Here is a 14,910-nt window from a genome sequence, read left to right on the forward strand (position 1 = left end):
AAGCAGAACCCAAAACTAGTTTTTGTTTTGTTTTGTTTTAATTTCCATCCTTCCTGCCTTCTTTTTGTTCTTTTGTGTGGTGAAAAACATCATACTTCTTTAAAGATTATAAATGAAATCCAGAAGTATCAGAGTGAAAGAAAGCTTCCAAAGTGAGTGAACTGGAGAGCAATTTCTTTTGCTTGGATGTCTCAAGCATTCCTTTTTCAGACTATTTATCCAGATTCTCCATGAAGAATAGATTTACTAAGAAACCAATGAGACAGACCCGCCCATTTTAAATATCAAAACTTTCCAGTGATTCAGGCAGCATTAACTAACTTTGACAAATCTAACTGCACTTACATCATTTATTTCAATATATTTTTTATTGAGTATTCGGATTATCTGTACAGACAACTTGAACCCAGGGGAGTCTGACTGTTGGCCCTCTGCCTGTGTAGTTTCCTGTAGCTAATTGTCCGTGAGGATTTTAGACAAATGATTTAAGGAGCCTATTGTTACCTGGCTGATAAAAGGCTAAGTTGTCATGGAGTAGGGTGAGTGGAGGGACAGGTAGGTATTGCAAGAACATGAAGTACCTACTCAGTCATGGGTAGTCAATATGTAATGACGCTTCTCGAACCAGAAGGGAGGCATCAGTTAGGAATGGAAAGACATTGTTGCTGGGCAAGCCTTCCTACCTCATAATTAGATATCCTTTGGGGAGCAAAAGAATCCTAGAGGAACAGACCTACAAGACAGGCTGGCCCTGAGGTTAGCCAGAAAATTCTGGAGAAATAGACGTAAGTGCACTATCCTTCAATTGGCCTAAACCCCATCAGGAACCGTAGACCCTGGACCTCTGTTCTGCTTTTATTAAACCTAGCAGAGCGTGTAGGCCAGGGCACCCACAAAGTTCTGACAGCTCCCAGCCACCTCTACCCTCCCTGTGCCCACACCCCCGTGTGGCCTCCTCAAAGCTGCAAACTCCCTGCAGCCAGAACTGCAGGAAGCAGTTAGGCCAATCCAAACAAACTTTGTAACAGCTCATTAACCCTTCCATCTCCATCCAGAGAAATCTGGGCTCATCCAGTGAGATTGGGGTTGGGGAAGAGGATACTCCACACTTCAGCCCCATTACTTTCATCCTTTTATAAACTTTCAAAGCCTGGCACCAGTCAGAACACCCAGCAGGAAGATCACCATAAGAAAAGACGCAAATTTACAACAACCACTTCTTTTTTTGTAAGGGGAGTTTTGCATTTTCTGCATTTGTAGGTGTTTTTGCTTTGGGTTTGTTGTTGTTGTTGTTGTTGTTGTTGTTTTTAAATAGATGGGAAGGGAGAGGAGAGCACAGAAAATAGGGGAAAGGCCTAGAAACAGTCCAGAAACATAAACATGGATAGTTTGTGCCTTAAGATAAACAGGAACTAACTTGTCTAGGGCTTGTAAACAGTGACCCAGGCAAGGGTCAGTCTGTGTCATTATTATAATCATTATTATGATTAAATGAGGTGTCAATTTTGGCCTCACTCTGCATATTGAAAAGCGATTCTTCATTTAATACAACAGCAAAAAACAAACACGGGATTAAAAATGGGCAATGGAAGAACAAAATAGATGTTTTTCCAAAGAAGACATACGAATGACCAACAGGTCATATATGGAAAGATGTTCAACATCACTAATTATCAGGAAATGCAAATCAAAACCACAAAGAAATATCACCTTGCTTGTCAGAATGGTTATTATCAAAAAAAAAAGAAAGAAAGAAAGAAAGAAAGCAATAACAATGTTGACACGAATGTGAGAGAAAGAAACTCACAGGCACTGCTCGTGGGGTGTGACATAATACAACCACTCTAGAAAACAGCATGGGGGCTCATCGAAAAATTACAAATCAAACTACCACACCATCCAGCAATCCCGCATTGTGGTGTATACCCAAAGGACATGAAACAGGATACCTGCACTCTGTGTTCCTGGCAGCATAATCCACAGTGGCTGAAATACAGAAACACCGCAGGGTCGGTCAGTGGGTGAATAGCTAGCAAGTTAGAATACGTACACAATGGAAGACAGAATATCATTCAGTCATGAAGAAGAGAATCCTGGCATTTGTGGTAATAACAGAGACATTTAGGTATGATGCTAAGTGAAACAAGTCAGACAGAGAAAGAAAAATCATGCATGGTAACGCTCACATGTGGAATCTGAGCCCCCAAATAAAAAGCCAAGCATAAAAACAGAATATAGACATGGTTGCCAAGAGCTGATGGGAGGAAAAAGGGAGAAGTTGATAAAAGAATATAAACCCTCAGCTGCAAGGTGAATCAAGTCTAAAGATTAATGTAAAACACGGGAGCTCTAAGTAGTAACTGATTATTTCATTGAAATTTGCTGAGAGTAAGGCATAAATATTCTCACCAAAAAAAAAAAAGGTAGATATGTGATGTATTTGGAGATGTTCACTTACTAAATGGGGGAGCCTTTCACATTGTATACATATATCAAATTATCATGGTATGCACTTTAAATAACATATAGTTTTGTCAATAAAGTTGAAGTAAAATAGATAAGTAAAGAGATGCTTCAACTTTTCATGTTTCTTACCTTAAACAAGTCTAATCAACCACATTCAGCATTTACAATAAGAAAGCAAGACACCGGTGCCATGGAGGAAAGATGAGCTGTTCCTTCCTTTCTTGAACTAAAAGCCACTAAACAGAGAAACACTGGAATTCCTTATTGTAAAATTATGAAGGTAGGACTTGAATTCTGCTTCAAAATAAACTCTTGAGTTGAAACTTATATGACATTTTCACAATGAACACAATCACAATTTACTCTTTGTAAAACCAATCGCTGCTTGCAGTATTGAGGTTCCTAGAAAAAGGGGGAAGAGGAGAGGTTTGTCATGGAAGGAGTCAAAGTTGCAGAATTTTCTACCAGATTTGTCTTTGGGAACTGTCCCATAGCAATAGCGTAAAAGATTATCAAAGATTTTCAGGGAAAGTGCCACAAATGCACAACAGGCACTAAGGTGAACTGAAAATGTCATTTGTGACACTACTCGCCTATGCCTCAGGACATCTCAAATTTTGGGGGTAGCCGGCACTAGAAAAAAGGCAATCACCCCACCACAGGTGAACAAACACCCAGAGGTGCTCCAGCTGGACAGGGCCAAGCAAAGTCTCAGCTGTCAGAGCAATTTCTGGTTCTTGAGCCTGCTACTTCAACTCAAGCACATAGGTGTGACCTCTAAACCTGCGAATGCCTCCCCTATTTTTTGTTGCTTCCAGCCCTGTAAGCCTCCCCTTCCATGATGCTTAATTTTGTTTCAAAGCGATGGGGCCAAGAGATGTCCTGATACCTGACTAAACATCATTTCTGAGGTTGTCTGTGACAGTGTGTGCAGGAAAGATCAGCAGTTGAATTTGTGGGTTGCACAAAGCAGATTTCTCTTAGTGTGAGCAGATGTCATGCAATCCACTGAGAGCCCTGTTAGAACTAAAAGGAGGACAAAGGGAAAATGAGCTCTTCCTGCCTTTTAGTCTGAGCTTCTCCCCTCAGTCCTCTCAGGCCCTTGTGCTGAAACCAACTACAGCACCTGCGTTCTGGTGGTGCAGGAACATATTGGCCACCACCACAGATGTGTGAGCCAATTCCTCACAATACATTTCTCAAGCATAGATAGATTATAGATGACAGGTAGATAGATGAGAGAGAGAGAGAAAGAACAGAAAAAAAGATAGTCTGATAGACAGACAGACAGATAGAACAAAAGATGGAGCTCTCCATTATAAGTCTACTACCTTCTCAAAGTACTGTAGAATCCAAAAACACTCCATTTCCAAGACTAAGTTGGAGAACAGTTACAGCAAGTGACTGATCAGATCCACGCAAGACTTAAGAGTCAGCAATAATGTCAGATGCTGAAGAGAGCCAGGAAAAACTCCAGAATAATAAAAAAAATTTGGATCCAGTCATCAGGAAAGCTCTGGTGTCATGAAAACAGCCATGTCTATAGCAATAAAACTTCTTTTGCTTTTCCATGATTAGTATGCTGTGAAATGCACAAATCTTTAATATTAACTTTCTTTACAATATTTACATTTTAAAGAAAAAATAAAATGAAACTAGGTCCTCTCTATCCTTGCTCCCAGACTTCACCTCACTTACCTTTATGTCAGATGGGTTATCAATGTCCACGAGTTTATTTTTACTTTGTTTTGACCATTTTGACCATTCACCTGTTTTGTTTCCTGATATTGTGCATATAAGTGAAATCATGTAGTATTTGTCTTTAGCTTTCTAATTTTGCTTCCCATAATCCACTTGAGTTCCTTCCATTTTGCTGCAAATGACAAAATTTTGCTCTTTTAACAGAATACAATTCCACCTTCTTTATCCAGTCATCCATTAGCAGGCATGTAAGTAAGTTGCTTCCAATATTTGAGTGTTGTTAAGTAATGCTATGTTAAATGTTGTGGTGCATATAACTCTTTCAGTTTATGAATGTGTATTCTTCAGATAGAGACCCATATCAGATGGTAGCTCTAGTCTTAGTTTTCTAAGCAAGGTTTCTGCCACTTTCCAAAATCGCTGCATCAACCAACATGTCCACCAATAGTGCATGTGGCCTCATTCTCCACATCCTTGCCAATTCTCGTTGTTAGCAGTCTTCTTGATATAAGCCATTCCCACCTAGTTCAAATGATATCTCTTTATGCCACTGATTTGCATTTCCCTAATTAGAAGTGACAATGGCCATTTTTTCATATATTTGATGGCAGGTAATCTATCCTGATCTAATCATAATGAAGGGTCGTTTGTCTCTTATTATTCAATTGTGTGATTTCTTTATATACCTCAGGGTATACCTTAGATACTAATCCATTACCTGTTATGTTATGTACAAGTACATTCTCCAGTTCAGCCGGCTGTCATTTTAATCTGTTGGTATTTTCTTGATGAGCAAGTTTCTGAATGTTTCTTTCTACAATCATTTGCTCTTATTTCATAGATATGTTTCCTCTTATCTCTTGGATTGTCATACATTGTCTTTTTTTTTTTTTCATTTATTTATTTGTCCATCTTACAAACTGTAATCTTGCCTCAAATCTTTGGTGGTTCTTGACTTTTTCCTACCTAAAGATGATAGGCTAAACATAGCAAGCTTCTTCATGAACAGGCAGGGTTAATTTCCTGGTAAACTTCACTAGAGCTTAAGGGGGGATCTAGCAATACCAAAGCACTTACCCAAGTAAGTCAGCACTGTTGGAGGTGGAGAGAGACAGCAGTTAGAGGGGGAGAATCCCTGGGTGCTTGAATACATGGCAAAAAAATTTCCCACCAGTTTTTTGCCTTTTGCCCCTTCCTGGTATCTCAGCTTTTAGAGGTATCTGGTGACTCTGAGTCCTTAGTCTCTCAGGGTTTGCATGAGAAGGATGGACATGTACCTTATTGAGTCTGTCTCCACCACACTCCCACAGAGAGCTGGACATTAGCTTTTATGAAGGAGGGGGAGGAGGACAATAAAGAAAGAAGGAGAGAAGAAGGAGAAAAGGAAAAAGGAGGGAGGGAATTGAATATCTATTGCGTACCAGACCCTGTCTGTGCTGACTCCTTTGCATAAAGAAACCTTGTATTCCAAAAACCCTCTTATAAGCGTATTGGCATCATGATTCACTTCGTACCTTTGAGTCCGTACTGTACAGGTATTAATTAACTTACCCAAGGTTGTGGCATCAGTGATGCCTACATTCAAGCTCATGGTTCTGTGATTCCCCCAAAACCCAAACCCCTAGCCCATACCCCCTGCAGAGAGGTGCTTATGGCCCTGGGTTCTGGAGGCCATCCCCTGAGTCACACAGTGGGCACCCTATGCCCTCCCTCCACCGTCGGGGTCTGCCCAATGCCTTTCAGGCCTCCTAGGGCAGTGGGGAGAGTATTTCATATTCTCACTGGAAAGGGACCAAAACACTGTGTTCTCAGCTGCTTGGGTTGAGATCTGAAGCCCAGGCCCAGTCACTGACGTCACTCAGCCTGCCCTCTGCTTCCACCAGGCCGTTTATGCTGGCAAAGCCCAAGAGCAAGGTTGGCGGGAAGGGGGACCAGCACAAACAGGATTAATAAGAGGCAGCTGGGCTTTAAAAGCCTTCTTGACAATGTAAAGAAACTAAGTCAGATGTTTTTGGAAAAGATTTTTAAATGAATGTGCCCAGCTCCTCCTGTCTTTCTACTGCCACCCCCACTTCCTCTCCACACACTTGAATCAAGGTTTTCTCTTTCTCAGCATAATAGATGATAACCTGTTTGGCTAAAATCAGATATTGGCTAGAGGGAGTTAATCTCCCAGGACTAAGTTGCACCCAAAGAAAAACAGGCACTCCCAGGTGTCCCAGCAAGCACCTTCAGAGCGCAGCACCTTGCCGTGTGGGAGTCCCAGCCGTAGGCAGAGTTGGTAAAATGTTGTGTGAATAAGGTGGAGGTAGGTACAGGAGATGGTCAGGGGTCGGTCTTTCTGTGGGCTGGCCTAAGGCATGCTGGACACCGTAATACAGCATGCATTGTTGACCTTCAAGAGCTAGATTAAACTAAGCTAATATACAGCAGACACAATGGGCAATCTGTTAAGTCTTTCTCACGACATTATCCCCATACTTCATCAATCCCTTCCCAGGCTGTCTTCTGCTCAAGCTATTCTAAATTGCTTTGATCCACAAGTGAGAGCGCTTTCTGCCTCTTCTGTAAAGACATCCTGGCCAACTCCTGCAGAGATCCCTGAGACTGAGACCCACAAGTGATTTTTGTCCATCCAACCCACCCTCAATCACATGTTCTCTCTGTTCTATAAGGAAGTGACATATAAGCTGAGACCCAAAGGATGAATTAGAGTTGGCCAGATGAAGGTTAGTGGGACATACTCCACTCTGAAACAAAGCAGCATATGCTAAAGTCCTGAGGCAGGCAATGAACTGAATATCTTGTGTGGCATAGCATGCTGAATAAAGAAGATAGGGACACTAATGAAGCTGTGTGATGAGTTTCAGACCCCTCACCCTCCCCACCCTTCCTGGAAAGCTGAGTCAGCTTTTACAGACTCTGCAGGTCATACCAAGAAGTTCAGATCTTGGTCCAAGGACACTGAGAAGTACTTGAGTTTCATGTGCAGGCATGCAATTTACCTTTAATATTTCTCCAGCAGCTCTGTGAAAAGCACATTGGAAAGAAAGAAAGCAGGAACAGGGAGACCAGTTAGGAACTTACTACAAGTTGCCAGTAAAAGATGATGGTGACCAACCTGGATATATCAGAGTATGAAGAAAGGTAGACAGAATCAAGACATATTTTGCAGAATCAACAGAACATTTGGGTTGCATAAGGCACCAGGCAGAAATGGGGCTAAGACCTGGCATTGCCACTTAGTAGTCATATGGCCTGGAACATGCCACTTACCCCCTCTGAGCCTCAGACTGAAACAGTGCAAAGACAGCACAAAACTCTTCCAAGGTGCTCAAACGGCGCTCAAAGGGTGCTAAAGACAGTAACAAGGGTGGGGAACAGGTGACTGCAAGACCACTCAGGCTTAGAGTTCAACAACAGTTTAGTTAACTAACGAAAGAATAAAGGAAAAGAGGGCCCTCCCTGGCGGCACAGCGGGTTAAAGCACAGCACAAGCTAAAGCCACTTCCGCATGAGTTCGATCCCCGCCCGTCCCGAGATGACCCACATGGTGCAGCAGACCTCTCCTGACCCACCCACTGCTCTCCTCAGCAGTGCACTTCATCGATCTGCTTGTTCTGCTGCCCGCTCTGTCTCTGGTGAATCCTCTCACAGTCCCTGCACCTCTAGCCTATACCCCAGTTCTGTATGCACAAATAAATAAATTTTTAAAAATAAAAAATAAAGGAAAAGGAAGAGTTTTGATGCCAAAGTGGCTGCAGTCTCACCCCAGATAGTATCCAGTAGTCTCAAACAAAGGCCACTCATGGATGGTGAGGTGACATGGCAGCCACCCTCAGCAGCAGTCTGAAGTTTGGGCCAGGCACTGGACCAGTGAGCAACAGACTCAGCAGCACCAGGAGATGGTGCTGGAGAATCAGCAGTTGTGGTCAGCTTTTTGAGATCTGGGCCAAGACCTACACTGCTCCTTGCAAGGTGTGTCAGAGGCAGGGCCAGAGACAGGTGCAGTGACCAAGTCTTTGCAAGGGACTAAGGAGGTGTGGAGGTCTTGAAGGCTATGAAGGCCACAATCTGGTGAATCTCATGGAGGTCGACTGCTCGGTGCATCTCTCTCTTCAGAAGCCAGGAACAGAATCCTTCTTCTTCGAAGGTGGTCTCATGAATGCATCTTCAAAGGCCAGCTGCTGCCTTCTTCTTTGAAGGTGGTCCAACAAATCCTTCTTCTTGTTTCACAGGTCAGAAGCAGACTGTTGCTTCTTTGAAGGTTAGGAGCAGAGTCCTTTCTTCAGGGCTGGCTGCACCCTCTTTCCAATGAATCCTTCCTTTCTCTTCAAAGGTTGATTACACATTCTTCCAACATATGAGCACAGTGCTGCTTCTTGGGAGATGCAGAGCTGGCTTTGCTCTGCCTTTATCCCCTTCAGGGTGCCCCACCCTGCAAGCCTGATTGGACCATCTTCAATTCTAGTATCTGATTGAACTGCTTAACACCAATCAGCACATTGTCCACTTTTCAATCCAAATAATTCACTAATAAAGTGGGCTTGAACATGATTGGTCCATTTAGCTCACATCTGATTGGTTCAATTTTGAATCCTACTGCCAGATAAAAAAGTGGGAAAGCCCAGCCCACCTCCACTCAGATCATGGCAGGCGGGTGAGCCTGTTGGTCCAGGGAGCCATGACTGAAGCCAACCTTGCTTTAGGGGCAGAGAAGTGAAGCAAAGACCTGCAGGTAACAGGCTGAGGCACGCTGGCCCCAGCCCCAAACAAGCTGTCAGCACCCGGAGTCCATGGGAACCCGCTAACAAGACTACTCACCTATAAATTGGAAATATTAGCACCTACCTCAAAGAGCTGAATTAAGTCCTTCAGAGAGACAATGTGTTGGAAGCATGTAGAATCAACACTCAAACTGCAGAGGATTGCTTTTGTAGATCGATGGCAGTGGACCCTGAGCGGGGATTGGAAACGTTTCCCGCCCAGCTGCTCCAGTAGTCTTTGGGAGCCACCCTAAAAGTGGCAGCAGCAGGAGTTTCTGCCTTCAGGAAAAAAACTCCCCTGGCACAAGACAGGCCTGAGCACAGAACCCCAAAAGTTCCTGTGACAGAGCAGGAGTTTTCCGCAGGCCACCCAGACCCCTGCCTCTGGGCAACACCCAGGCTGTCCGGCCATTGGAGGCTACAGGATGCCTACCCAGAGGCCCACCTCAGGGGCCAGGCTCCGTCGCTTCCCCAGCAACATTGGGTTTGAGTGCCAGAACCCCTCCACCTCAGGGCTCCAGTGCCCAGCCCCAGAAGCTGCTTGTTGGCACCACAAACAGCAGGGGGTGGGGCAGAAAGGGGGTTGTAAGTAAATGGGAGACAATTAATCTATCCACCACCACCAGTGCCCCCACTGGGGCTCAGGTTGCCAGCAGAGGCCAGCATGATAGTGGGTGGTAGTGGATCCCTGCTTCTGCTCCAGGGCATGTGGTGCAGCTCACCCTATGTTGGAGCAAACTCCAGCCCGAGATGCAAGAGGAAATCACAGCCTTTGGTGCAGGGTTGCAGGGAGTGTTAAGGGGAAGGATGTCCTAAAGGGCCTCTGCAGAGTCTTGTGGACTCCACCCCCTACTCCAGTGATTGGAAGCTACAACTCCCAGCAGCACCAGGGAGAGAACTGTAAGGACCCAGGGGCGGGGCTAAGCAGGCATTCTGGGACTTTGGGGCATAGATAGGGCGCCATTTTGTCCAACGGTCTCTCTCTTGCTCGGCAACGACTTTCAGGGCCATCTGACTAGGGATTTTCTTTCAGTTGGTTTGTTACCAGAGCCCCAAGTCAGCCCAGGGAGTGGGTAAGATATTCCAGTTACTTTGTACCCGTCGCTTTCATTGGGTTGCTTCGTTTTCTTTTTTTTTTTTTTTTAATTTATTTTTTTTATTACAAAAGTTTATTTTTACATCATTTTGTACATTTTTTTTTGTACATTTTTTCCCCGCAGGTTTCCCATCACCAAGTCACCCATGTGCCATCACCATAATCCCATGCATTTCCCTCCCCCACCACGTTTTTGATCCCATTCCCCACTCCACCCCCGCAAAATGTCTCTGGTATATGGTTGTTCATTATTTTTGTTATTTTCCACCTGGGGGTTGCTTCGTTTTCTTTTCCCCTTTTATAAATAAACCCATTATTGACCCTTTTGTGTGTACCTGAAGTACAACTGAACTTTAGGCGCGGGTGAGGCCCCACAGTCAGGCGGCCCAGTTCACACTGGGGTGCCCTGTAACAGGAGGAGCACAGGATCCCAGTGGGCCAGCTCCAGCATGATGGCTCCCTAGAGCTGCAGGAAGTACACAGGCCTGTAGAGTCCCAGGCAAACATACTGGCTCCTGTGGAGCCTGTTGTCTAATGGCTGGGACCCGCATCCCAGGGCTGCTGCAGCCCCCCTTCAAGTTGATAAACACACCCCGCTGGAGGGGTACCAAGTGCATAGGGCCATGGGTCCTGAGGCCAACTCTGACTGGCTCCCTGAAGCCCACCAGCCCATGAGCTTTCCCTCAGGTTGAGTCTGCACCCACACCAAGTTTTTCTTTTTATATTTGGTACCTAGATCATCTTGTGTGCCAATCAGGTGCAAACTACATGAGCCAATGGGGTTCATCTTTTAGTTATTCAGGTCAAAAATCAAGAGTGAGCTGATTGCTGCTAAATGGTCTAGTAGGACACTTAGGATTGAAAATGGTCTAATCAGATTGTAGCGTGGGGGGACCCTGAAAAAGACTGTAAGCTAAAGAAACTCTGTTCCTGGCTTCTAAAGAAAGAAGAAAGGTCAGCAGCCAACCTCTGAAGAAAGAAGCATCGAGCGTTGAAGAAAGACGAGACGCCGGTGATGGTCGCAGAGAGCTGGCCACTCCCTTGCCTCCAGCCCTGCCCCTGACATTGCCTCAAAGAAGCGCCATAGGCTCAGTCTGGTGTCTCAAAGAACTGCTGTTGGTCTAGGCCAGTTCCTCAGGAAGAGCTGCTCCCACTGCTGTCTGAGTCAGCACTACTGGCAGTGCTTCCAGCGCCGTTGACAGATGACCAGCACTCTGTCTGGGTCACCTCTGAGAGCTGCCCACCATTCCTGATCTTCCGCACCACCACCCAGGGCTGCTGTCCAGCCCAGGCCTCAAGACGGGTGCTGTGGGCTGCGGTGGTGTCACCGCAGAAGCCCCACCTGTGAGCACCTCCAGCTGCCACCATGAGTTATTGTTCCCTGAGCCCGAGTGACCGCAGTTGTGCACCCAGGTGAGGCCTGCCCTCTGCCTGGCCACTTGGAGGCGCCTGTTTCAGTGCCTTTGTGTAATGAGGTGGTGCCTCGGCAAAAGTGGCCTCTTTGCTCAAAGGGTGTCTTTTCTGGGTCCTCCCTGGTGGCACGAGGGGTTAAAGAGCAGCACTATGAAGCTATCTGCAGCCACTGCAGCAGGAGTTCAGTCTCCAGCCAGAGATCTGACCCACATGGCACAGCAGACCTCTCCTGTCTCACCCACTGCTCCCCTCAGCAGTGTATTTCAGTCACTGCTTGTTTTGCTCCCCACTCTGTCTTTCGTGAATCCTCTTACCCCCTCCCACCCCAGACCTTGGGTCTGTACCCAGTTCTTTATGCATAAAAAAAAACCTTTAAAAAGAAGGGGGCATCTTTTCTAGTCACCCCTCTTCAAAAGCACTTGGGAGCCAAAGAGCAGAATAATCTCAAGGAGGGACAGCAAGAAGTTCAGGAGGCAGGACATGGGGCAGAGTAGATCCTTCCAGGTACACTTAGCAGTGGTCCTTCCCACCACCCCACGCCTTCCCTCTCCTTGCCTTTCTCGCCCCCAAGCCTCCTCCCTTCCCCTCTTCTACTTCCTTCTCCCTCACAAGCATGGGGCCTCTGGCGACCCCTTGACCTGCTGGGACTCAGGACTAATAGAGTCTGTCTAATCTCCACCACTCTTTCCTCATCAGTGGGCTTGCAGCCAAGGTCAGTCAATATGAGTCTCTGGAGAGAAGAGAGCCTCCGAGCTCTCGGCACTCTCTCTCCTCTGGGAACCTAAGAAGCTCGACTTCACGGGCTTTCCCAGCAAATTTTCTACCGGCTTAGGGCCCTTGGCTATAGGAGGCAGCGGCTTGGGTGCCCCAGACTGAAGCAGTTGCATAATTCCCAGCCAGGCTCCCAGAAGCCTCACAAAGCCACGCTTCCCAAATAACCCCAGTGAATGAGCCCAAATAATACATGAAATTGTATCGGGCCTGCCGAGCTCAGAAGACTCACACAGAAGGGGAGGGGCGCCCACCAGCCCAGGCTGCGACACTGGATATCTTCTCACCACTGGGGGCGATTAGAAAGGGATTAAGATTAAGTGGACAGGGGGCAACAGCAGTGCCTGGGCAGGAGTGTGTGTGACCAGGCCGAGGAGACTGGCCTTTTGTTAGGAGCTGGGCCAGGACCACCGCCCTGCAGCTGACTTTCTCCACACAGGGCGCCTCATGTGGGTCTGCCTTGCTCGTTAAGGCTCCCACAGCCCCTCCCGCAGCGCCTAAGACCCTCTCGGCTTGATGGTGGAAGCCACAGAGGGTTAGTTGTGACCCAGGAAGAGCCTGTGGCGCGCCAGGACCTGACAGTCCAAACTCCAGCTGTGGGTCACCAGCCCTACCGGGAAATCAAGTCAGAGGCTGGAACCATACAAGGAGGAGGGGTGGAGGGAGGCAGCCAAAGGTGCTAGCTCTTTCGATTCCTGTTTCAAGTTTACCATGGCACTGATTTCAAGCCCCTCAGTTCTACTTCCACACAGCTCAGAGTGCAAGGGAAACACAGAAGAAACTGTGAAGAGAGTGGGAGAGCCACCTCTGAGGAAGTCACCACGCCCCTGCTTGCCCAGCACCATAACCAAGCTGGGTCCAGGCCAGTCTGCTCTTTGAGCTTCTCCCTCCAGCTAGCTCCTCCCCAATGCAGTCTCCCTTCTGACGTCTGACAAGAAAATCTGAGGGTGCTGGAAAGGCACTCTCTGAAGTCCTGGGCCCTTAGCATTAAACTAAGTCCCTGGTGGCACAACAGGTTAGAGCGCAGCACTGCAAGCTAGCTCCAGCCGCTTCTGTGCCAGTTTGATCCCCGCCCCAGAGGTGACCCACAGGGCACGGCAGACCTCTCCTGGTCCACCCGCTGCTCCACATGCACCCATGATTCTTGATTCTTTCGCTTCTCTACTGGTGAGTTCTGCCTGATTCTCCTGACCTTGCCCACATTTCATTGAAAATATCATTGAACAACCTTGGGTGAGAGAATAAACCAAATGTCTCCACTGACTGTGAGGTTCTGCAAGGCCAGAAGGCTTCTTACACATCTGGAAGCTCTCGACTAGCTTGCTACATAGTAGACACTCAGTAAGTGGTTGAGAAATGAACTGATAAGCCCAAACCCTACAATCGAATCCCTTCCCTGCTATGAAAAGCAGGAAGAAGTGGGCAGAGAACAAGTGTGGAGCAGGATTTAAGGAGGATAGGAAGGGGGAAGGAGGGAGACAGAAGGGTGGGAGAAAGAGGGAGAAGAAAGAGAGGCAGGGAGGAGGAGAGGGAGTCAGGTTGAGCTGAAGAGAAGGAGGGAGAAGGAAGAGAAGAGGAGGGGAGGGAGACATCGGAAAGGCCAGGGAGGAAGGTACACTGAGTGGCTGTCTTCGAACCAGCTCCTGGTAGACTGTCTCAGTTGACTAACACCCTACAGTGCCATCTCAAGCCTCCTGGGGGATCTCAGGCTGGTAGTTTGATCCATTCTTTACCTTGGGGGACAGCCAAATACCTCCGCCTCCCTAAGTAGGAAAGATCAGGACAGATCCCCTTGCAGGAGGAGAGGCACTCAAGAGTCAACTTCACTTGTAATTAACTATCCAATTAAATCCAGGCACTCCGCCATCCCGTCGAGGAGCCGAGGGCTGGCTGTGCATTTCCTGAGCTGGAGCAGCTCAGCCTAGCAGCTGTGCTGTTTCATTCAGTTCAGGTTTGGGGGGGAGTGGCTGGTGAGGGGCTTACTTTTTTTAAGGAAGGGAGAGAAGAGGAGCGGGGTACATATGAGTGATGAGAGTATCCCGGGAATATTAAGCATCAGGGGGAAATTACCTTCCTGATGACTCACAAGCAGGAAGTGGTGACCCAGAGACGTGGCACGAAGGGGAGCCTGCACATGTGTGATGACATCGCTTCCCTGTTTACAAGCGTGGAGACAGGAGAGGGGGAAAGGGGGCAGGTGGAAATTCCCAGTGGGATGGCCCCCAGGTCTCCTGCGTGTCTCTGCTCACATCCTCACATCCCCACCTCCCCAGCCCAAATCCTGCAGCGTCGGGGCCTCTCGGCTCACCCCCGCACTCTGGCTGAGATGACTGAAGCCAACAAAGCCCATTCTGAGCCCGTATAACAAAGACGAGCACCAGACGCAGAAAGGTACTCTGCTTCTGCAGACACCAGAGCCTGGTGATGGGAACTCTTTCAAGAGTCAGCAGACCTGGCCCTCCCTGGTGGAGCAAAGGATTAAGGTGCAGCTCTGCAAGCTGACATCAGCCACTTCAGTGACAGCCCAATCCCCTCCCCTGGGGGTGACCCACATGGCACAGCAGACCTCTCGTGACCCTCCCACTGCTCCCCTCAGCAGTGTACTTCATAGATCTGCCTGTTTTGCTCCCAGCTCTGTCTCTAGTGAAGCCTCTCACCATCCCTGCACCTCTGGCGTGCACCCCAGTTCTGTATGCA

This window comes from Condylura cristata, unplaced genomic scaffold (genome assembly GCF_000260355.1).
Source record: "Condylura cristata isolate star-nosed mole 26May11 unplaced genomic scaffold, ConCri1.0 scaffold00018, whole genome shotgun sequence".
Taxonomy (NCBI): domain Eukaryota; kingdom Metazoa; phylum Chordata; class Mammalia; order Eulipotyphla; family Talpidae; genus Condylura; species Condylura cristata.